A 24,375-nucleotide genomic window follows, 5' to 3' on the forward strand; every position below is an offset into this window, starting at 1 on the left:
AGGGGTCCACTTCGGGGAACGCATGCCTGGAGAGCTCGTTGCTGCTGCTCCTGCCGCTCCTGTCCAGGGGACACTCCCGGCCTCGACACACGCCCCCTCGCCGCCATCACTCTACCCGACCTGGTGCGTCTCGTCAGGTTCCGTGGGTCCAGTGTGTCGACTCGTCCGCCACGCCACATCCACGCGGCCCCCTCGTTTCTCCTGCCGTCAATCCGGCCTCCTTTGCGTGCCAGTCTATAAAATCCTCCGTCCCATGCCATGCCGCTGCCGCGTCCCTGCTGTCTGTTGCCCCTTTGTGCCAACCCGCTTCCGCTTTTATACTCCCTGCTAGAGATTAGATCGGGCCCAAAAAATCAAGCCCGACCCGAGCCCGCAGTTATAAAGTCCGACCCGACCCAGCCCGAGCAATTAACGTGAATTGTCAGCCCGAACCCGAAACAAACCCGACGTAAATAATTATTTATTTAAGGCTCAGATAGGTGCATCTGCACAGCAGCACCATGTTTGCGAGGTACGTGGCTAGCACGAGGCGCGGAGCAGCCAGCGGCGCAGCTCAATGTGTCTCCTCTTTTCCGTATCTCTCTCTCCTCCTCCTTCATGTTTCATAAACATCGCGCTCTGCAAAAGCTACTTTTTACGCAGTAACAGGAACCAAACTGCTTATTTATCCACTGTTAATGAAACGCTGTCCTGAGAGAAAGACTGAAGAGTGATGTTCTCTGTGTGGCGCTGGTATCACAGCCTGACCATGCTGCTTAAACGTGACAACACAGCAGCACGTGCGCCCGCCCCCCGCACCTGCACCACCTCCCTCCCGGACTCCTCTATTTTACATTGCGTATTGCCACATTTTGTATCCAATAGACTCCACTCCGCCTATTGCATAGATTTTTATTAGAGATTATAATGACATTAATAAAAAAAAATAAAAAAACTTGAGCCCGCCCCGAGCCCGACTCTCATGCGGGAAATCTCGGGCCTAAAATCTAACCTCTACTCCCTGCACAATCAAGGTGCAGGTGTGTTTTGTAGGCAAATAGGGGCGGGGCTATCAGGGCAACGAGCTTGCTTAGCATAAAATCAACTTTAAAAACATGCACCATAAAACACACTAAAACTTAAAACCAGTCCATTCGTGCCCGTGACATTTGTACATGGGCTGATTGTGTCATGTGAGCAGAGAGTCACATTTTATTTTATTTATTGATTTATTTGACAGTGCAAGTTAATGAACAAGCCACACCGGATTGTGGCCTACATGGCAGACATGGGGAGAACGTGCAAACTCCACACAGAAAGGCCGCGTCCCTGGTGGGAATGGAGCCCAGACCTTCTGGCTGTGAAGCACGAGCGCTAACGGCTGTACTACCGTGCCGCCCGTGACCCGAGACTCTTATAATAGGCTCGTTCGAGATGAGCCAGACGGACGCAGTTTTGACAGCCATCTGCAGACGCACGGTGCTGGTTAGGTTTCGGTCCGACTTGCTCCAGACGGGCTCTGATGTCACGGAAAGATCGTGAGACCCCCACGAGACCAGCCGCTGCATTTCCCCAAAGGCTTCTGCAGCGGCTCCACGGCCCCGTGCATTATGGGAAAACGCCCACCACTCAGCGGCTCAGGTGATTGGATATGAGTCTGTTGTGATCACAAACGTGCTCCTCGCCTCCTACTATGACTTAAACTGTTAAGGTTGTGCATCGCCCCCAAACTAGACCTCATGACATGTTTGATGCTTTTCAGAACAAACCCATGATTTAAAAGGAAATGTTTTGTCTCACAAACTTGAACAAACAAATGGGAAAGCTTTCTCTGATGAAAAAGGAGGTCTCTGGAGTAAAGGAACAAAGTCTTGTTGTTCTCTGCATGTGGAGCAGTCGGCTGGACTTCAGACTTTTATCTCCGCCCTCGTTGCGTCGCGGCTTTTCTCGCCGATCATCCAGGCGAGCCACAACCGCATCTCGAACAAGCCTAATTTAAGACGGACCTTTGAAATATTTTACGTTACTGCTTTGTATGTCATTGTACTATGAAATTGTGTTCAGGTGATAGTCCTGAGCCGTGCCACCACTGTGAGCCAAGCCTATCACCAAATAAAGATCCAGGAGCAGAGAAAGGTAACTCGGTAGGACCACACAGCAGCTCAGGCTCTAAAGTCAGGCCCAGGAGAGTGAGCAGAGGCGGGGAGCAGAAACGGCAGCCCTCGCTATCGCTTCAGTCTGAACACTGGACACTTCCTACCTGTAAATATAACAAGTAATATGGCTTTAACGGATCAGAAACACACATTAGTTGCAGGAAAGTTGCGGGCTTTTGTAAAAGTTGCAATGCTGCTGATTTGCTCTGAGTGCAATCCTGGAGTTACTGCAATATGATGAATAGTGACAACTTTAGTCTTTTCTTCTCTGCTTTGGGGGAGTGTTCCTCAGGCTCGAGCTCAACGTTTGTCTTTTCTGCTGCCTCGACGAGGTTTTTAAAATCTACTTTACGATGCTTTTAGACTGTGATTCCACCTGGCTTGTAAATATTTCTACAGTTTTTGCTCATTTACACTGAGGCTTATGTCTCAACTTCTGGTCTTTATCCCGTGTTTGCACTGGTCTCAACATTGACCCAAGCACATATTTCATAAGTGAGGAATTGTGAATACTGCATGTTGTGCTTTCTAAGCCATGTCACAGCCTTTCTGTGACATAAAGCAGGGGTAGCCAGATCCGGCCCTCCAGCACAGAACCTGTGGCCCCCGAGATGATTTTGAGGAATATTATTATGCAAATAAGAGATCAAATACTTGTTAAAGTACTCTTAAAATGCGAGAAATAGTCAGTATTTTAAAAATGTCCAGTCAGAACATCCCACTATGTCATATATAATGTTAAACAGTGATCCTCTACTAGTGGATCAGGACCCAAAAGTGGGTCACGGCACCATTTTCAGTGGGTCGCGAGTCTATAGGATCTTTTATTCAATATTTTCCATCTGAAACTGCACAGAAACACTAACTGTCTGTTAAAATTAATGTTATTGGGTTGTTTTGATCATAATTTCAGTCTTAAAGGGAAATCTAGTGCTTGTTCAACAAAAACTTGCGTGAAAAATACAATATTTTATACGATATCTGACAAATTACAGTTTTATTTGGGTCCCAAAGCCCTGCCACTTGGGAACCACTGATGTAAAACATTGGTATTTGTAGAGAATAGTTCTTTACTTTAGGCTACAATGTTGAGGTTCGGCCCTTGGGTGTTTTGGCAATGCTGAAAATCGGCCCTCCACAACGAAAACTTGCCTACCCCTGACATAAAAGATGCCGCACGGGTTGAAGTGGAATAAGCTTCACGTATTTCCTTTCATTGTGTAAAGAAATATCTGAAATATCTTTACTCTAAACCACATAAATAGGAATAAGTACACGACCATTCAGGCGCTCAGCTGCGGAGTTTGGCACATACAGAAACAAATCTCCTGTGGTGTCGTCGTGATGGATCCTGGGGTTCGAAAAGCCAGCAGCAGGCACACAAAAGACCGGCCTCAGATCAATAACTCAGACCTTTCGTGCGTTCAGTCCTATGCCTTTTGTAATTCACAGAGCGGATATATATGTGACGCGCAAAGGTGGCGTGTTTTCGATATGAAACATGATGATATGAGGGTGCAGTCAGTGGATTTGAAATGCAAAGACTGAGCCAAAAACTGCCCATGTTGCAGCACTTCCCGTAAATCTCTCATTGTGGATCGCCTGGAGTCTTGTTTTGACGCTGATGTTTGATAATGTAGTTACTGAGCACAGATTGCTGAGTCTGTCAAGCACAGTCTCGTTCGGCTCAAATGCGCCGTTGTCAGAAAAGGTTAAGTCAGCAGCAAACTGTAACTGTGGCGGGACGACGGCTTTATTGTCATGGAAAATGCGGTGTTTGTAAGAAGGAAAGGCGGGATTATGTACATATCCAACAATTTAGCCACGTTATTCAAAGTGTTCTACGAAAAGAAGGGGGGTAAGGTCTCTGAGCGCGGCAGCAGAAAGCAGATGGCCTGGAGTGGGTTAGCTGGACTTCTGGGAGTCAATGGGGAGTTTGATCTGTCTTACATATAAATGTGCAATGTGAACTTGAAAGATCTGTTTTAAGACGTTTCACAGCTTACCGTAAACTCTCTAATATAGGCCGGGGCCTTTATTTACTCAAGGGCATCTAGGACCAGGCCTTTATTAGAACCAGGCCACAATTAGAGACAGGCCTTTATTTCTATTTGAGCAAAACGGACGACCAGGAAAATGAAGAAAAACGAGATTCGTGTCCATTTGCACCTAAAATATTAGGTTCATTTATTAATGAACATTTCAAACCCTCTCCCAGCGGCTGGAACATTGACGCCTTTTATTTTGTCGGGATAACAGGAAGTGTTTCGTTGCTGTTAGCGGAGCTTTGACATCAATGTCACTGCAGGTTTCTGTTTCGTTTTTACCGCGGACCGGATTATTTGTTGTTATCTTGTGTAAAGGCGAGTTTAGACGGAGCGTTTGTGTTTGTGATCGATCATGAGACTGACCCGAGAGAAGACGAGACGCTCGCGCTGATGGGAGGAGTTATTTTGAGGCGTGGGACTGACCTGCACACGGAGCAGCTGGACGTGCTTTGAAGACGCGATGGAGACTTTATTAAAACCCTGGAGGGTCACACAACATTTGTTGCCCTGTTTCCAAATATAGTCACAGGAGCTTTGAAAAGGGGCTAAATCAGCTTGTTCAACAAAAACTTGTGTGGAAAATACAATATTTTATACGATATATGACAAATTAGGTTTATTTGGGTCCTCAGCTTGTCATCCGAGGGTAATGGTGGGTCCCAAAGCCCTGCCACTTGGGGACCACTGATGTAAAACATTGGCATTTGCAGAAAGTAGTTCTTTACTGAAGACTACAATGTTGAGGTTCGGCCCTTGGGTGTTTTGGGAATGATGAAAATCGGCCCTCCACGATGCAAACCTGCCAACCCTTGCACTAGAGCTGTGTCGCTCCTGAAGCAGATTGCTTTTTCACTAACAACTAACAGTTGTCTTGAAAAGTGCTTTACTCTGCGAGTCGTGTATGTCAAAGTGGCTCATTGGCTCAGAGCGTTTCGGCGTGTTGCCTTGACAGATTTGAGCTGTGAACCACGGATGTTTTCTGGTCCATACTTTGGTTGATTATAAACCACAACTGATTATCACAAGGGAAAATTAGAGAAGCATCGATTTATATGTCACGCACAAAGACCAAAGATGTTGTTAGCATTTGGCCTCTCCTAGCATATTTCTATAGCTCCAAACGGGGGTGAAGTTGGAAGCTACCACGCTCTTCCATGGGCACACACAAAGACCAGACAGGTACAACTTTTCTAAGCTCAGGTAAGAACATATCTCAGTATGGAAAAACGGTGGCCTGTTCCTTTTAAAGAGAGACTTTTGCAGGGATAGCATTGAAGCGTCTCAAGTCGTCACTCGCCCATCATTAGTTTCCACTTTTCTAACAATGGCAATGTCCCTGACACGGAACATCTACTTCTGGACACTTCAAGTCAGTTTCTAGCTTCTGAAAATGGCAGCACTGGAAGATAATGGATTCCTGATCGCTTTGTTACTTTGCATCTTTTCCTGTCAACTCACTTCTTATGACCCTGGTCACTTTTGGCAACATTTTGGTTCCCGTCCAATATATATTTTTTTACATTTCTAAATTGCTGCATCCCTCACCAGCTTTCAACAGTTTTTTTTCCCCCCCAGATGTCTTTTCCTTCCTACTTTGGCCGCACTTCATCGCCATCACCTAGGACGCTCCAATCCAGTTTTACACAGTTTGGAGTTTGAAAATGTGTTGCGTTAAAGAGCAGAAATAACTTTTACTCAAACCTTTTATAAAGGTCCTATGTCAGGACTCCCTTAGAAAATAACCTTTTTGTGGACTTTCCTGGTAAAGTTAACATTAAAGCTGCTATTATTGATTAAAACTGCCCTTGTTCATTGAATATAACACTTGTGACGAGGTTGGCCTATGAGAACAATTAACCTCTTGCCACCCGCCTGAACCAAATGCATTCTGTCCTCTTTGGCCATTATATAGGCCTGTGTAACACCTCAGTTGAAAGCTAAGACCCACAAAACTCTTTCCTCGCATTGTTGCTGTGTTGTTTTTATTTTTGTCACATTTTTGTTGAGTTTTTGTCACATTTTTGTTGAATTTTTGTCACATTTTTGTCACATTTTTGTCACATTTTTGTTTAATTTTTGTCACTTTTTGTCACATTTTTGTTGAATTTTTGTCACTCTTTGGTAGCCTGGCTAACACCAGACTAAAATCACAAGTGATATTTAGTCTGGGGACCACCAATTCATTTTCTCGTAGGAGAGGTGTGGTTTACGATCGTCCATACTCGTTAATTGGGCGATACGAAAAAAAAAAAAAAAAAGTCTCATGCGTCTGCACGTAGCCATGGCCAATCGTATCATCGTATGAGATGACGTATGACGCACCCGCTGTAAACTTTTGAGCTAAATTATTTAGAACAAGGTCTAAAGCTTGATCAAAAAATACCATCGTGTCTGCTGCTGTCACGTTGGATCCGTAAATAAACTTTTTTTTTATTATCCGTAAATAATCTACAAGCTTCCATATATCGAATAGCGCGTCATCGTCTTGCCGTCCCTCCTCGCTCTGTGATTGGTTCCCAAATCCACCGGAGATTTCGGCCATGGTCCCCAGGCTGTTGTGCAGTTCGAAATAATTCGAGCGCACACAGCAGCCTGGCGTTAGCCAGGTTAACTCTTTGGTTGAATTTTTGTCACTTTTTGGTTGATTTTTTTGTCACATTTTGTTTAGTTTTTGTCACATTTTTGTTGAATTTTTATCCCATTTTTGTTGATTTTTTGTCACATTTTTGTTGAATTTTTGTCACTTTTGGTTGAATTTTTGTCACATTTTTGTTGAATTTTTGTCACATTTTTGTTGAATTTTTGTCACATTTTGTTGAATTTTTGTCACATTTTTATAGAATTTTTGTCACATTTTTGTTGAATTTTTGTCAAATTTTTGTGAATTTTTGTCACATTTTTGTTGAATTTTTGTCACATTTTTGATGAATTTTGTCACATTTTTGTCACATTTTTGTCACATTTTTGATGAATTTTGTCACATTTTTGTCACATTTTTGTCACATTTTTGTCACATTTTTGTCACATTTTTGCTGAGTTTTTGTTGAGTTTTTGTTGCGTTTACATCCTTGTTTTATTCTCATTTTTTGTGGCTGTTTTGGTGCTTTTTTCCCAAGAAGCTTTTTGATTAGAGTAAAGCCAAACTGGAGAAAATGGGATCCGTTCAGGTGGGAGTTAAGAGGTTAAAAGCTCCACTCTTCACGCCAGTTCCATCACACCATGAACTTGTGAGAGCAGAAAACATGGATCCACAGTAGACACACTTAGGTCTGTTCAGCGACACTGCATCGATCGCTCCGTTGTACGTCTTGTTAACATCTCGCCCTGACTCTGCAGGAACTGAAATCATGTCACTGCTCGGCGCTGAAGGTTGTTCACTCATTGTTCCGTATTGACGCAAGTCGCGTTAGCGCTTAAATAAATCAATGAAACGAGAAGCCTCGCTGTATAGCTTTCATTCAAAGAAAACACTTTTCTTCGCCTGAGGACTTGTACAGACGTGACTTTCCTTTGACCTGTGTCTCTTCTGCCAACAAAGATAAATAGATCGTCCTTGGAATATGTCTTTATCATAACTGCAGCGCTCTCCAAAAGCCTTTAGGCAGATTTAAGCGCTGTAGTTCCTGGTTCTACAGAGATGGATGAGTTCATTTAGATTCATGGTGTTTGCTGTGGCCTCGTGCCCAGTTCACCCACACAGGCGGCGCGGGGCAGTTTAACCTTCAGCTCTGGGGCCGGAAAGAAGCTCGCCACACAAAGTAAAGGTCTCTGCAGCAGTGGACAGGCGTTAAAATAGATATCGTATCATGGGCGTTGCTTTGTGAAGGACCCAAAGGGGGCAGTCCTCACCAACGTTTCACAATCCCCTGATGTTTACTCACGGGCACTTGCCACTCAAAGCTTTCCGTGATGGAATCCAGAGCTTGACGTCATGTGGACAAGGCCTCAGATTGCTAGCAGGGTTTCTGTGATTTCTTTGTTGAAAATCACAGCTCAAGTTGTGGCAATCTGCATGTCACAAGGCAGGACAAGCCCCTTTTGCCTCACTTTTTACTCGCTCCCTTGTCCCAGTCTCCTCACCCATCTGCTCCACCCTTCACGCCACGACTCAAACTCCCTTTCCATGTAATAGTGAAATGGCATACCGGCGTAATATCCATATCATAGAACTATGAACTACTATAGAGCTATTCTGAGGCTGTCCGGAGTACTTTTGTGATTCTGTTAAAGGAAAAGACCACTGTTTTTCCATACTGAGATATGTTCTTGCCTGAGCTTAGACTAGCTTGGTAGCTTGGAAGAGGCTAAACGCTAACAATGTCTTTAGTCTATTTGCGTGACTGAACGCATGTGTAAAGACCAGACCATATCTCAGTATGTAAAACGGTGGCCTGTTCCTTTAACCTCTTAACTCTCGCCTGAACCGAGACACCCCTGGGCTAGAGACTTACTTTTTCTTGAGGACATACTCGGGAATCTATACTGTACAGTCAGGGCCGGATTGAAACATTTCGGGCCTTTGTTTGACACTTGGCATAGACCCTTTCTTTATTTAAACATAGAAGTAACAAACCATCATCCTCTCAACATAGAAGCAAAGTGCTCTCCGACGAGTAGAGTCGTGGCTCCAAAGCTTCACAGCTTGATGTAAGAAGCTCCCCAGCTTTTTGGACTGTGTCAAAATGATGTCAAGCATAGACGGGGGGGCAGAGCAGTGCCAGGCGAACAGGAGACAATCCGGTCTTAAAGTTGTGTGTCACGACGTAGTTATGCTGATGCTTGACTCCGGATGTGGTGCAGTGCTGTCAGAAAGCAGTTAACCCCTTAACTCCCACCTGAACCGAGCACATTTTCTCCAGTTTGGCTTTACCCCAGTCCAAAAGCTTCTGGAAAAAAGCTGTGAAAATAGCAACAAAACTGAGTGATGGAATGATGGAAATGTGACAAAAAAGTGACGAAAAATTGATGAAAAAGTGGCAAAAATGTCACAAGAAATTGACAAAAATGTGACCAAAAAATGACAAAAATTTGATAAAAAATTGACAGAAATGTGACAAAAAAATGACAAAAAATTGATAAAAAATTGACGAAAAAATGACAAAAATGTGACAAAAAGTGACAAAAAAAATTACAAAAAAATTACAAAAATGAGTTGAATACCCAACAAAAAAATGATGGAAAAAAAAACTGATGACGTGAGGAAAAAGAGGGTGTCAAACTCATTGTGGGTTGCGGGCCAAAATTGAGCTCTCACGGCAGGTCACGGGCCTCATATAAAAGAGATTTTTTTTTTCCAATAAATGAATAATAATGAGCTGTGATTTGGTCAAAGCCCCAACTTGACTGTAGCTTCATTAATTACGGCTTACGCTTGCACTGCACTTTACAAGCCTGTGTCACAAGTTCCTCAAAGTACTTCATAATCGTCATTGTTCATTCACTCCACACTCGGTGGTGGTGAGCTGTTTTTGAAGCCACAGCCGCCCTGGGAGAGACTGTCCATTTACCACATGGCTATATAATGTGTTGTTCATATCCTGAGCTCTTATCATGTCAGTGCCCTCTGCTGGACATGTGTGGAACTCTTTCCTTTTTTTTTAAATTTAATGCCCCCTTGTGGCTAGAATGAGCATTCTGGTTATTCTTTAAAAAAATCATAACTCTGCAAAGGAATGGGCTAGAAACATACTTTTTTCCCCCTGGAATCTATGCTCTGCAGGGAAGGGGCCGGATTAAATCATCTCGTGGGCTGGATCAAGCCCCTGCTCTAGCCCATTCCTGTGCAGAATTAGGGGACAGCAAAAAAAAAAAAAAAAGAATTACACGTGTCCAGCAGAGGGCGGTGATGTAATAAGAGATCAGGTATAAACAACACATTATAGCCATGTGGTCTACAATAGTAACTTACCAAACTTTGAGAAACTTACCGTAAATGCTCTAACATAGGCCGGGGCCTTTTTTTACTCAAGGGCATCTAGGACCAGGTCTTTATTAGAACCAGGCCACAATTAGCCTTTATTTCTATTTGAGCAAAATGGACGACCAGGAAAATGAAGAAAAACGAGATTTGTGTCCATTTGCACCTAAAATATTAGGTTCATTTATTAATTAACATTTCAAACCCTCTCCCAGCGGCTGGAACATCGACGCCTTTTATTTTGTCGGGACAACAGGAAGTGTTTCGTTGCTGTTAGCGGAGCTTTGACATCAATGTCACTGCAGGTTTCTGTTTCGTTTTTACCGCGGACCGGATTATTTGTTGTTATCTTGTGTAAAAGGCGAGTTTAGACGGAGCGTTTGTGTTTGTGATCGATCATGAGACTGACCCGAGAGAAGACGAGACGCTCGCGCTGATGGGAGGAGTTATTTTGAGGCGTGGGACTGACCTGCACACGGAGCAGCTGGACGTGCTTTGAAGACGCGATGGTGACTTTATTAAAACCCTGGAGGGTCACACAACATTTGTTGCCCTGTTTCCAAATATCGTCACAGGAGGTTTGAAAAGTGTCAAAGTTACGCTCGGATCAGCTCCTCCGCAGCGTCCCTATCGGCCTGCACGTGAGTTTTCATTTACACGAGTATGAGACAAATTCCTAACATGGGGAATATTTCTACCGCTATAATTTCTAATAAAAGCCCCGGCCTTTTTTAGAGACCAGCTTTAATTTGCCTCCGCCAGCCGCGAACCCGGCCTCTGTCAGAGACCCGGCCTCTGTCGGAGACCCGGCCGCTAATGGAATACAGGCCAGTATTAGAGAATTTACGGTATCACACAAAAAATCATTTTTATTGGAAAATGTTTTCTCAATAGTACTTTCCTTTTTACTTTACAAAACCCATAAACAATAAATACATAAACAAAACATACCAAATGTCAGGAGGGCAACCTTACTGGCAACAAGAACCTTCAAAATAAAATCACAAACGTGGCTCAATGTAAAGTAAAGCTTTGTGTATTCTCCAGATGGTTTCCTCCAGCAGTTGTTTTTGTTTCAGGGACAAGCTCTTCTCTTGCCGATTGCAGGGTAGGAGTTGTCGTATTAATACATCGACTTGTTTCTGAAAATGCCTCTAAATCCTCTGCTGTTTGGATATAAATAGCAGACTGGTGAAGGTGGTTACGTAACGCGAGTGTTTTGTCAGCAGTGTGACCTCAGCAGCAGCGGCAGGTTTTTATCTCTCTCTGAGCTGCTCCGATCCCTATCACTCTTATCAAAGCTCGCAGATTGAGTCATGCCCGGTGCTGAGGGGCTCGCCAGACCTCGTACGCCCGCCTTCAGGATCCCGCGCTCCGGACCGAGTGATATGCTAATGCTGTTTCTCGGTGGAGGTGAGGCTGCGGTCACAATGCTGTCAGATGAAACGCGCCGCGATAAAGAAGCAGACCCGGCGCGCACCTCGGGCCACAGACTTCTATTTTTGGAGCTGACATTTAGAGACTTCTCTGTGTCGACGCGAAACAGATGTGGCGTTTGAACGGGAAAACAGGGAAATTAATTAGAGAAAATGCAGATAGATGAAGCCAGACAGAGCGGGTTCAGGATTACCAACCACAAAATTGTATTTAAACGACATGTTGAATGTCATCCCTTAGCTATATTTTTACTACTTAAGTTCAACAAAAATGCTGGAACTGCAGTTTCAGCTGAAAATGTAAACTTTTGTTTTTATTACTTTTTCCACTTTCAAAATTTCCCTTTGTTACTGTTTGATAGAAATGGTGGTTTTCTATTGATGTGGCGTCCTGACCCACCATCACCGTACAGCAGGCATTCCCAAAGTGGGGAATGAATTTGAATTTAACCATCCGTCCATTTTCTTCCGCTTAATCCGGGGCCGGGTCGCGGAGGCAGCAGTCTCAGCAGAGATGCCCAGACTTCCCGATCCACGCACATCTTCTCCAGCTTTTCTGGGGGGACCCGAGACGACACCAGGCCTGCTCGGAGGCATAGTCCCACCACCGTGTCCTGGGTCTTCCACGAGATCTGGTCCCAACAGGACATGCCTGGAGCACCTCCCGAGGGAGGCGACCAGGAGGCATCCAGAACAGATGCCCTATAGCCACCTCAGCTGGCTCCTTTCGACTCTACTCCGAGCTCCTCCCGGGTAATTGAGCTCACCCGTTCCCAGAGATACTTGAACTCCTCCAGTTGAGGCAAGGACTCCCACCGACCTCAAGAGGGGAAGCACCTTTTTCCGGTGAAGGACCATGGTCTCGGATCCTCATCCCGGCCGCTTCACACTCAGCTGCAAACCGCCCCAGAGCAGCTGAAGTCCTCATTTGATGAAGCCAAAAGAACAACATCATCTGCAAACAGCAGAGATGAGATCCTGAGGTTCCCAAACCGGACACCCTCCGGCTCCTGGCTGCGCCTAGAAATTCTGTCCATAAAGCATGAATAAAAAATGTAAAAATATCTCCAGAAATCAACAACACTCTGGATCACTTGGAAATTAGGCCCTATGTCAAAAATCCTGAAATGTCCCTTTAAAGAGACATACATAGCTGAAATTAAGATAGAAACAACCCAGTAATGGAATGGAGGCATGTGTTTATTGTGCTTGACACAAGTCGCCGAAAACGCTTCACACTAGGCCACAGGTTTTCCTGTGGTAAACGGAAGCAGGACTTCACACATCTGCTCCAGTGGGCCACCCCCATTCACTCTCAGGTACTCAGATAGTGTTTCTATATTTGCAAGACAATTTAAAAGAAATGTCAATGAGAAAAGGCTTGTGATCCCACTGAAAACGTCGTAACCAACCATGAAATGTAGTTTTTGGTCATTAAATTACAAACTATGTACCTTTTATGAATGGCATAGTGCACATTTCTGGTTATTTACTGCATGTTAACTTACTTACAGACTTATTTCTATAAAACACATCTAACTGGGAGTGAGTGACTTGTACGGAAACAATTACTTGGAATATATTTACACATAAAAGACAGAATACAGAAGAAGGTAAGTCTCTGGAGCGTCTGTGCTTCAATCTTATAAACATCTCACCATTTTCCCACTCTTTTCCCTGCCAAAGCTCAGACAAACAAAAGATCTTTTTGTATTTCACTCTAATTACAGTAATATTCGTAGCTTTGTGAGAGCGTCCTGTGGATCTGAAACTGCGTAGAGATAAAAAGCTGCAATTCTGTTTATCTGAGGCTCTTTAAACAGGATTTAAAGCAAATCAAATGAAGGATTTGTCCAAACCAGCGTCTGGTGGGGCAGATTTTCACGGGCGTTGCGCTCAGCGTGGCTCTAATTTGAAAATGAAATTTCTCTTTTAGCGGCGTTGCGTTATCTCCCGTCTCTGCTGCGGCTCAGCGCTCTCTTCCTCGCAGCGGATCAGATTGTGTGTTTCATCCCAATAACAGGCCTTTCGCTGCAAGATCGATTGTCGCTAGATTTTAATTTCCAATCTTGGAAAAATCCATCTTGAAAGGTTCGAATTGATTGGTGGATCAGTGTAACCATGAACATGCAATCTACATACTAAGAAACACTACAATCCTTCTTTAAAACTAATTATCATATCAAAAAGTGCTGCTCTCAAAAATGAATGAATGAAATGAATGACCAAACATGAATCCACAACTAATAATAACCAAGAAAACCCCCAAATAATCGGCGCCACACGCTCAAGGACCCTCCTAAACCTTTGGGCGAATTAGCTCTCATTACAAAATGTTTAAATACATATAACCTGTACATCGTGGAAGGGTTTTCCTTCTCTGCCCGCGGGTCAATCTGTTAAATAGATGCGGTGATGAAAGAAAACTCTGCTCGGTTAGCTCTCCGAGTAGAGCGAGCACCTCGGGAACACAAGGTCACAGGATCGAGGTTCGTGTTTATCAAAATACGTTCATGCAGCACATTTAATGCTACATATTTGTGAACGGCAACATTAAGTATTTTTAGCAGTACATTGGTACATTAATAAACGTGACTGCAAGTGAGATTACCGACTTATTTCTGTATAAAGGCATCTGAAATTTATGAGGATGTTTATATTCTGGAATTAATTGATCCATGATTTAATATGGACAAGTATATGACTGCATCAGGGGCATGATTGTGTACAGAACTGGAGATTTTTGTGTTCTTAGGATATGTTCTTGGAGAGGAACGTTTTCAAGTTTTGTGAATGCCAAAAATCTTCCTAAGACGGCCTCAAGAACAAATTTGTGCGTAAGAACGTGCGGTGAATGTTCGTGATTGAGGCCCAATGCGTAGAACAGAGATATAGTGCCAAAACCAATGGCCGCCGGTTTCTCTGCTTTACGACCACGACGCTAGGGGCCGCCTTTGCTGTAGTACCTTCATATAGGGGCGGCAGAACAAGCTAGTTTTCCATTAGAAAGCATTGCTCTTTAGTAAAGCCTGGTGCCTAATTTTTCTTTTTCTTTACTTTTCTTTCTCCAGCTAGATATTCCTCCTGTGATTTTGCTGGGTTAGTTCCAGAGACCGACTGGTTTTCGTTAGGCACATTTTAGAAATCTCGTATACTAATGAGGGCCGGACTTTGATTGACAGGCCGTTAGCATGAGAGCTAATGGTGCGGTTACGATCGAACTACGCGCCCCGTGAGGGCAGAGTTTACAATGAAGATCCTGCCCTTTTGCCTTTTTTAGGAACATGCTCCGTCAGAGCCGGGTAAGAGGAGTCTGTATATCCGCCATGGATTCCCTTTTGAACGTGGTCATTATGGTAAACGGGGAGGAGTGAGCAGACGATGTCTATTATTTTTTACAGTCTATGGTCGAATCCAGACTTAGACTTATCCATGCATTTGTCTCCAGCAGGTTAGACTACTGCCTGCCTAAATCCCAATGCCTTCGCTCATCTTCAGTTAATAATTAATTTCCAATGGAACTGGACGTGATCCAAGAAAGTTGAGAAATGTTAAACTTTTGTCACTGTCGCCTAGCACTACAACCATTCAGTGGAGGTTTGACTGACAAACAACATTAGTCAGTCAAACGTATTATCCAGCCAAATTGTCTTGAAATGTTTCCGTGTCAATCACCAATGATTATACGTATGTCCCTTCATCTCCACACCATGTAGCTAAAATACCGTCCTTTTTCATAGCTCAACAAATCTGTTTAAACTTGCAGTACGTCCAGAACACCGCTGCTCGAGTCCTGACAAGAACCAATGGTAACACTTTACATTACTGGCCGGTAAGTCCATGGTACTTACAGTGGTAATTAGTGTAATTACTAGTTATGACAGTGGTACTTACTGTGGCCCTAAAAGTGGTAATTACTAGTAATTGGGGATAGGGCTAGGGAGTCACAGAGTTACCACTGTATCTCTCATTACTACGAGATACAGGGGTAACTCTTAGTAATGAAGGTTGTACTTCTCTTTACTATGGTACTTACTGGTAATTCAAGGATACTACCACTGTAAGTACCACATTAAGTACCTGGAAGAACCACTATTATTACTAGTATTTACCACTGTAAGGACCACCATAAGTACCTAGAATTTCCACTGTAAGTACCATCATTAGCACCACTGTAAGTACCACAAGAAGTACCTATAAGTGCTTCTATTATTACTAGTATTTACCACTGTAAGTACCACCATAAGTATCTAGAAATACCACTTTAAGTACCAAGGACTTACTGGCCCGTAATATAAAGTGTTACCGAACCGGGAAATACAAACATATTAGTCCAGTGCTCCGGTCTCTGCACTGGCTTCCTGTTGCTCAGAGAATAGACTTTAAAACAGCTCTGCTTGTTACAAGTCGCCTCATGGTTTAGCACCAAAGTCCATCTCTGACATGTATGAACCATCTTGGGCCCTGAGAACTTCAGGGAGGGTTCTCCTGGTGGTTCCCAGAGTCATGACAAAACACGCTGAGGCTAAAGCTAAAATCTGGAACATCTCATAAGATAAGATAAGATAAGATAAACCTTTATTGATCTCACAAAGGAGAAATTCACTTGTTACAGTCGGCGTTCAAGAAGATCACTCAGAGTTAATAAAGTGCAGCTGATACAGAGATTATTGCACATGTTACTTTACAGTCTTATTGTACAGTCTGACAGCAGTGGGGATGAACTCTTTGCGGTAGCACTCCGTCCTGCACTGAGGGTGTCTCAGTCTTCCACTGAGAGAGCTGCTCAGCTCTTCTACAGTCCCGTGCAGTGGGTGGGAGGTGTTGTCCATGATGGAGGTGAGCTTGGCTAACACCCTCCTGTCCCTCACCTCCTCCACAGAGTCCAGGGGGCAGCCCAGGACGGAGCTGGCCCTCCTGACCAGCTTGTTCAGTCTGTTCTTGTCCCGCTCTGTGCTGCCCGGGGCCCAGCACAGGGCAGCGTAGTGGAGAGCAGAGGCGACTACAGAGTCATAAAAAGTCCTGAGCAGAGGTCTGATCACTCCGGACCTCAGTCTCCTCAGAAGGTGGAGGCGACTTTGGCCCTTCTTGTACAGGGAGTTGGTGTTGTGGGACCAGTCCAGTTTATTGTTGAGGTAAACACCCAGGTACTTGAAACTGTCCACCTCCTCAATGTCCTCCCCCTGGATGTTCAGCGGTGTGTGCGGTAGTGGCTTCCTCGTGAAGTCGATCACCATCTCCTTCGTCTTACTGATGTTCAAGCACAGGTGGTTGCGCTCACACCAGTCCACAAAGTCTATGATGACTGACCGGTACTCCAGGTCGTTCCCCTTAGACACACAGCTCACGATGGCGGAGTCGTCGGAGAACTTCTGGAGATGACAGCTGTCGGTGTTGTATGTGAAGTCCGATGTGTAGATGGTGAAGAGAGGATCTCATGAGGATGTGAGACAGGCCTCAACTCTGACGATGTTCAAATCCAGGCTGAAAACAGTTCTTTTTACTGGACACGTCAGGTGTTTTTAGCTGGTTTTCTCCCTTATACCAAACTCACCCTTGACAATGCTTTTTTTATGACGTTTTGTCGATACGTGCACACATCACAGTGCTCCCTCATCTTTCCTACACTTCATCCACAAATATTGACATGTTCAGTATCCATGTGTACTGTAGCACAAAAAGCTGATTCTGAGATCCAAATATAGTGATATCCTTTCTGGGAGACAGCAGTAGCAAGAAAAAAAAAGGCAGGTTACTTGTTGTGTCCATGAGACCCGGTGGATTCATTAAATAAATAGATTCATTAAATTTTTATCATCCTCCGTAGAGGTCCAGGATGCACTTCTCTTTTCCTCCTTTTGACAGTTTGTTTATTTTTAGTCTTCTGATTTTAGTATTTATCTCTGTAAAGGTGAGACTGAGACTTAAACTTTCTCGCTGTCCAATTTTTCCGTTCTACATTTGTAATCAGTGGCACACACCAAAACTGATCCCATTTCCATGTTCAAATCCACAGACTTTGTATCTGGTATTTTCTCAACCGCCCCATCCTTTATCTGGGGGAATCTCTACAGAAAGTTCCCTTCTCTCCATTAGGCTAATTACGTTGTGCATACGGACATCAGCCGCGTGCTCCCAGCTCAGGGGCGCAGATGAATCAATGGTCAAACTGGTAATTTGCGCCTCTTCTGACCGGCTCCTCCCTCCGTGCCGCTAATGAGGACTTCGGAAAGGTTAACAACATGGAGGGTTTGTAAAGAGGGCCAAGCAGATGTTAACTCGCTGACCTTCTAGTCGAACTTGGTTAATCCGCTTCAGTAACAGTTCTGGCCAGAAGAGGGCAGAATGGCAACGTGAACTTTGTGCTGCAAGATCTGGCTTTTCTGTCTCAAGTATGTTCCATCTCGGAAGGTCTTCGGCTCAGATCCACGGGTGTTTTGGAAAAATCACGTGGCGACGATCAAACGTATAAAAGTAAAGTAAAATATGCCCTGTGTTATTTATCTGGCTTTTACTTTTCAAGATGTCAAATCCATGAACGTGTGAAATGTACTTTTGTTCGGATCACGTTTCGGCCGAGTGCAGACCCACGCCATAGCGGAACCGGCTGTACAAGTCTCTCAGGACACAGACAGTGTTTAACTCACAGTGGGATAAATACAGTTTTCGGTTTGACCTGATAGAGCTTATTAAAGCCTATAATACCAAAGTCCTGATTGGCTAGACGCAGAGTGAGCCCTCGTCTCGCTGCAGAGAGGATCTCTGTGGACCAACACATCAGCACACACTGCAGAGTCACAGGCCGGTCATGAGCGGGTCCGACTCCGCGTTTACTTTCTCTGCACTTTTCCACGAAAATAAACACCACTAGCATGTGGCGCTTGCCTCAGCTAAACACTCGCCTTCTGAAGCCTGAACCTGCAACGATCAAACTTTGGTCATAGCGACAATTGTCTCTTAGTTTGAACAATCGCACAGAGGAAGCAAAGAGCAGCTCATGATGTTTCCATCCCCACGTCTGTGATGTGAATCTCAAAATCTTATTAGACAAAGAAAATCTCACAGCATAAATCATACATAATAATTGTAAAAATAAAGCTGACTACTTCGCGGATTGCGTTTATTGCGGGTTGTTTTTGGAACGTAACCCCCGCAATAAACGAGGGACCACTGGAGTCTCAGGATCGGAAGGTGTGAGGTTTGAATCCCAGCTCCTGCAGGCGCACAGTGTCGTGTCCTTGGGCAAGACACTTCACCCTTCTTGCCTCCAGTGTCTGCGTACATTAGTGTATGAATGAGAGAGTGAATGGGTGACTGGTTCCTCGCTGTAAAGTGCTCTGGGCCAAATTAAGGTAGAAAAGCGCTATATAAGTTGTGACCATTTACAGTATAGTTAAAGATGGACCCTAAACAAAGACTAATGAACCACATTTTATATGTTTTGTACCTATATCAATTATAAAGGCTAATTACATTGTACACGGGGGGGGCCCTAGTTCTCGGTCTGGTCATTTGGAGGATTACTAGTCTAAAAGGTTTGGGAACTCCTGGTTTAGCATAACTTGAGTGAGAGTCATACACCTCAGAGATGAATGTCTGTATAAAATGGTGGTGGTTTATCTTCATACAAATAAGGACATCAGAGGATTTGTATAAACGTCATGAGTGGTAAGTGGTTGAGAGGCGGAAGTCGCAGGAAACGCCGTCTTCCCGGTTGACTCTCCTCCCGAGCTCCATTTGTTGTTGTGAGTTTGGTGATTGATGGCGCCGCTTTCTTCCCTGCTCTTCCTGACACCGTCCCATCTGCCGTCGCTTTACTGCTCACATCTTGTTTTTCGCCTCTGCCCCCCTCTCGACAAATAGCCCTCACAGTTTTCCTTCACTGTAACAGATGAGACACCGGCGCATGCACATTTATTACGGAGCCCGCTCTGTCGCTCATGGGACACTCTCCAAGCACACGGAGGATACAGGGTTAATGAGATTTACAAAAGAGATGTGTAGCACTAGCTTAGAGGAACACTAGCACACTAGTATCAGGGCCGCTTCTCCTTTTTATTCTTATGGGCACCAGCCCCAGCTCTGAACCAGCACCGTGGTGGAAAAGCCCTCCTTGTGGATCCACCGCTAGCAAACTTCAGAATCACAGTTGCTAATCATTTATTAGCTCTAAGAAACTTTTGGAGTTCGAGAAAATTCATTGTTATCATGGAGATCATAACAATAGAGAAAAGCCGTGCAGTGTCCAAGTTAAAGATAAAACTAGATAGAACACGAGACTTGTTGATGTGGCAAATGTGGCGGCCATCTTGAGGTTTTGGCCAGTGAGGCTAACCCTTATAGCAGGGCTCTTCAATTACTTTTGTCACTGGGCCAGATTGGTCGGAGGTCATTGGCCACTGGGCCGGTCAGTCGGTGAGCCGACCACTGCCACTAAACTGTTCTGTCAAGACCTCGAGCTTTATGATAAAAGTGAAAGAAGCTCATCCACATATTCAGCCTCTCTTTTGCCTGTTAACTTCACAAAGAGCATCTCTGCGCTTGTACATTTCCCACAAAGACGTATCGAATGAAGTCAGGGGAGAAAGGAAGAAAATGCACCTGTCAGATTCATGATTCAGATGTTATTTAGTTAAGTTAGAGCCCAGAAAGCGAGCTTTAGCGCTGACCAGTTAAACACGCGCGCTGCAGGTGCAGTACACTTATCCAAAACTCACGCACCATCAGCTTCTTCATCCACTTTGCAAACATCCACAACTGAACTGGTGTTTCCTACCTGACAGTAGCTGGTCAAGCCCTTTGTAACGCAAAGCAGCGCAATTCCGGACGGGATAATGCCAAAAAATAGATATACTAATGGAAAATGATGCGCGGGCCAGATTTAATTTGTTGGTGGGCCGGAGCTGGCCCGTGGGCCGCCTATTGAGTAGGCCTTGTCCTATAGCAACCATATCCAGGAGCAAGAATGTGAGATACACTCATTGTTTGTGATTGGTTTATTACTTCTAAGCCTAGGTTTCTCAGTCAGGATCAGATCATTTCTTTTAGCCGTTGTTACGGCCCCAGGCCTCCAGGCTCCCTCCTTTCTTTTTGTATATTTTTGTTAGTGTAGCCTAAACCTGTTTTCTCCCATGTAAATTTGCTGCTGTGGTCCTGGGCTGCGATTGGTGGAGTGCATTGGGGTCCTGGCTGCTGGTTGGGTCTCTGGCTTTGCTGCCGCCTGATTGGGGGAGCAGCTCAACACCTGGTGAGAGCTTGTTAAAGCCACCTGTGCAGCCACTCCTATAAAAGGACTCCACCGTGGCTCATTCAAGGCTGCTGGTCCTTGTGGCCAGTACGCCATTTTGTGTTGTGTCCCTTCGTGTCAGTAATGACTGTGTGTGTCCAGAGAACACTCGTGTTTAGCTCGGCGGCTGGTCTTTGTGGCTAGTACGCTATTTTGTTGCTTCGTGTCTGTCATGACTTTCAGTGTTTCCAGGAACACTCGTTTTAGTTTGTGTCTCATTTTGTTTGTCACTCGTTTTGTTATTAGGCCTTTTGTGACAAGTTTTGGAGACACTCGTAAGCTTTTGTCTAGTTGGTTTTGTACACTTGTTTTAGTACCTTGCGTTTGGTTTACCCTTTGTACATATTGTAAGTAATTTGTTAAATTTACCTTGTACACTCCTTTTATTAAATTACAACTTTATTTATCCATTTTACATCTTGGTTTATTGGTACTTCCTTTAACTAGCAGAGCCGGGTCGTAACAGCCGTATTAGCTTTGTTTTCTCCATCCATTTCCAGACACTTTTATCTTTTGTGCAACGTCCCACCATTCCGACACACAAGATTATTATCAAAAATATGTGGGCCTGCGAGAACCAACCCTAACCTTACCTCAGCCCTGACCTTAAGGATTGTGGAGTTTACAAACTGAACAAACTACGCTCAAAACTTGTTGGGATAGCGGTATCGAAAAGTGTTGGATTGGTGGGACTGCAATGGAGGGGTGTCTGAATGACGGGCCCCCATGTCGTGTTAAAAAAGTACCAATAATAGGAAGCTGCAGGCCCGGAGCCGAGGCAGAGGTGAGGTGGATTCGCCGTGATAGTGCGCCCTCTGCTGGTAGGAGGTCTCAACTTGTATAGCACTTTTCTACCTTCATTAGGCCCAAAGCGCTTTACAGCAAGGAGCTCCTCAACCATTCACACGTTCATTCATACACCAGTGTACGCAGATACTGGAGGCGAGGTGGGTAAAGGGTGTGCAAATAACAAACAAATATTATATTAGATATAAATAGAACTGCATTATCTGTTTGACAGAGGAAAACCCATGAGCAAATGTTGCCTGGCATCCAGACTAATCTCCGATGTTTATTAATGAATAAACAGGAGACTAGTCTGGCGACCCTGTCGCAGAAAAGCTACTGCTTGAGGCGGGACTAATGTGGGACAACCGAAGCGCAGAGCAGCCAATGAGAACATAGCGGATGTGACGACAGAAGCAGCCACAAGAAAGTTGTAGTCATTCGGACATTAACAATGGCGTTCCTGCCACACGGAGTTCAGTAAATGACTTCTCTCGTTTATGTCAGGAAAAACTTAAGAATACAAGCATACCGGAGCATTACGTGAAGCGGTTGCTTGTGTTGAAAAACTACAAAACAAAGGCGCAACAACGTGACGCCCGTTCAGGGAGCTGCTCTGATTGGTCGGTAGGCTCCATATCGCTGCATCACTTCCTTTGAAAGCGTGCAATGGAGTGTTGCCAGATCCTCTTCTGTAAAGAAGCGGAGTCTGGTTGGCGAGACTAGAGCAAATGGAGCTAAAGTCTATGCAACTGAAATAACATTTGAAAAACTGCTGATGAAAATGTTATTTTCTTGCCAGATATGACATAAAGTCAGTCACAATTATCAAAGAGTCATGAAATAACTAAAAATAGACAAAAGAGTATCAAGGAAATAAGTGGTGTTTCCATTTGTTTACATTGCACTGGGTTAGAAGGGCCAGTCACAAGATGGCCACAATTCGTTTCAATGTATTACCATGGCCATGTCCAATCTAGAGTTTTGTTAAATAACTTTGGGACATAAAAGTGAACAAAAAATGTCCATTATTGCTGCAAATCCCATGATGCTTAGCGGTACGACATACCCGATCCTGAACTCCATAGTGACTACAGTTGTTTTTCCATGACTTTTTACCCTCAGACTTTAGGACAGTAACACATCGCGCCGCACACCGGGCCAGTTTGTAGACTCAGTGGTTTGACACCACCTTGGGGCTCTTCTAAATGAGACATATGCTGAGTTAATTATGTCCATCTGTATGATGAACTGCTCCGCCCGTCACCTCCTGCTGCAGCATTTTTATAAGCTGTTAATGAGTCATGCACAAGACGTCGTACTTAATTGCTGTAGTAAACTTTTCTGCTCTTCTCTCGCCCACCTTAAAGTGCTGTTCTGGGTGACGGCTTGAATAAAAAAGCTTCTCTATTCATTTGTATTTAAAACAAAGGGTCAATAAAATGTGTAGAAACAGGCTCAGACAGCTGAAGACATTTCTGTGATTTCCACGGTCAGCGCCATTTACCGGGGGATAACTGACAGCTTTCCATGGGCTTAAAGTCGGCAGGAACTGATCAATATCTATCTCCAAAAGTTTGAAATTGCATAATTAATCCAAATTGCCTTTTTGGCCCGCAGCGCTTCCATACACACTGAAAATCTCAAACATCGACACTCCGTCTTTCAATCGCCAGAAGACTTTTTGTATTGTTAGACTGGCAAGCTAATCACAGATGCTAATTATTCGTTAGCAATTTAGACCAAATACCGCATGATACAGCTATTTTTTCCTATAAGATGTCTGCTTTGTGTACACTACCCAGTGCTTGTAATATTTCCTGTTGCCTCTCTGACAGTAAAACGTTAAAAGGCATGATAGAATACATGAAGTAGTTATGTGAATTTGACATTTCAGGTTCAGTTTGACATTATTTGCATGAGAAACATTATCCAACATGGCGGCGTTTCTGTCCTGTAACTCGCAAAATGCTTTGAGCAGGCCATCCATCCATCCATCTTCTTCCACATGTCCGTTGCCGGGTCGTCACGTTGCACCAGGCCCGACGGCGCCTCCTGCAGGTGGAGGGTGCATTGAAGGACGGCCTCACGATTCTTGGTCTCTCATAAGGGGCTTCTGAACCGCTCTTTGTCTGACCCGTCACCTCAGACCTGTTTGCCATGGGAGACCCTACAGGGGCACAAAGCCCCAATAACTCAGTACCAGACTCATGAACATAATCACCTGTTCCAGCCATTTGCACTGCTCTGCACTATTTGATCTGTCCACACTGATATCTGGATTTAGATTTAGATTTTATTACAGATTGACATAAAGTAGTACTTGAGGGACATTTCATGTTTGTTACTGCTGCTCTTCTTCGTTGCAAATTGTCTTTGGCGTCTGAGCTGGTACCCAGTGGAGGAGGCCTGAGTAATAACGGCGTGCAGAGGAGCTGCCCTTTAGGATGTTCTGTGGGGGTGCAGTGTGGCCTTGTCCCACCAGTCAGTCAGAGTTGGGAGGGATTGAGGATGGGATGGTGCTGTTGGACTTTTAGTTACATTATCTCTTAGCCTTCTAGTCGTGTATTACCCGTCTCCAACAATTCATCCGGTTCTTTTGGATCTTTTGGATCAGTGTTAATTTCGTCGACTAAAATATTAAGTGTTAATTTTAGTCAAAGTGTTATTTTTGACGACTAAAATTGGACTAAAACTAAATTAAAAGTTTTTCATGAGACTAAAAGTATGACTAAAATGGCCAGATATTTTAGTCGACTAAAATAAG

At 44.2% G+C, this 24,375-nt stretch overlaps 1 protein-coding gene and 1 long non-coding RNA gene across 2 annotated transcripts in view; both read left to right on the forward strand.

Annotated features, from left to right (window-relative positions):
- Positions 1–24,375, forward strand: part of LOC306970649 (low affinity immunoglobulin gamma Fc region receptor III-A-like) — a gene marked incomplete at its 3' end in the record, with an annotated part of 265,480 nt that overhangs the window by 141,627 nt on the left and 99,478 nt on the right. The gene's annotated exons all lie outside the window — the stretch shown is intronic.
- Positions 3,017–4,996, forward strand: LOC306970570. Its single transcript, XR_013793407.1, has 2 exons — positions 3,017–3,065; positions 4,738–4,996. It is a non-coding gene; the product is annotated as an uncharacterized lncRNA (long non-coding RNA).

Source organism: Gobius niger (assembly GCF_951799975.1).
Source record: "Gobius niger genome assembly, chromosome: 11".
Classification (NCBI taxonomy): domain Eukaryota; kingdom Metazoa; phylum Chordata; class Actinopteri; order Gobiiformes; family Gobiidae; genus Gobius; species Gobius niger.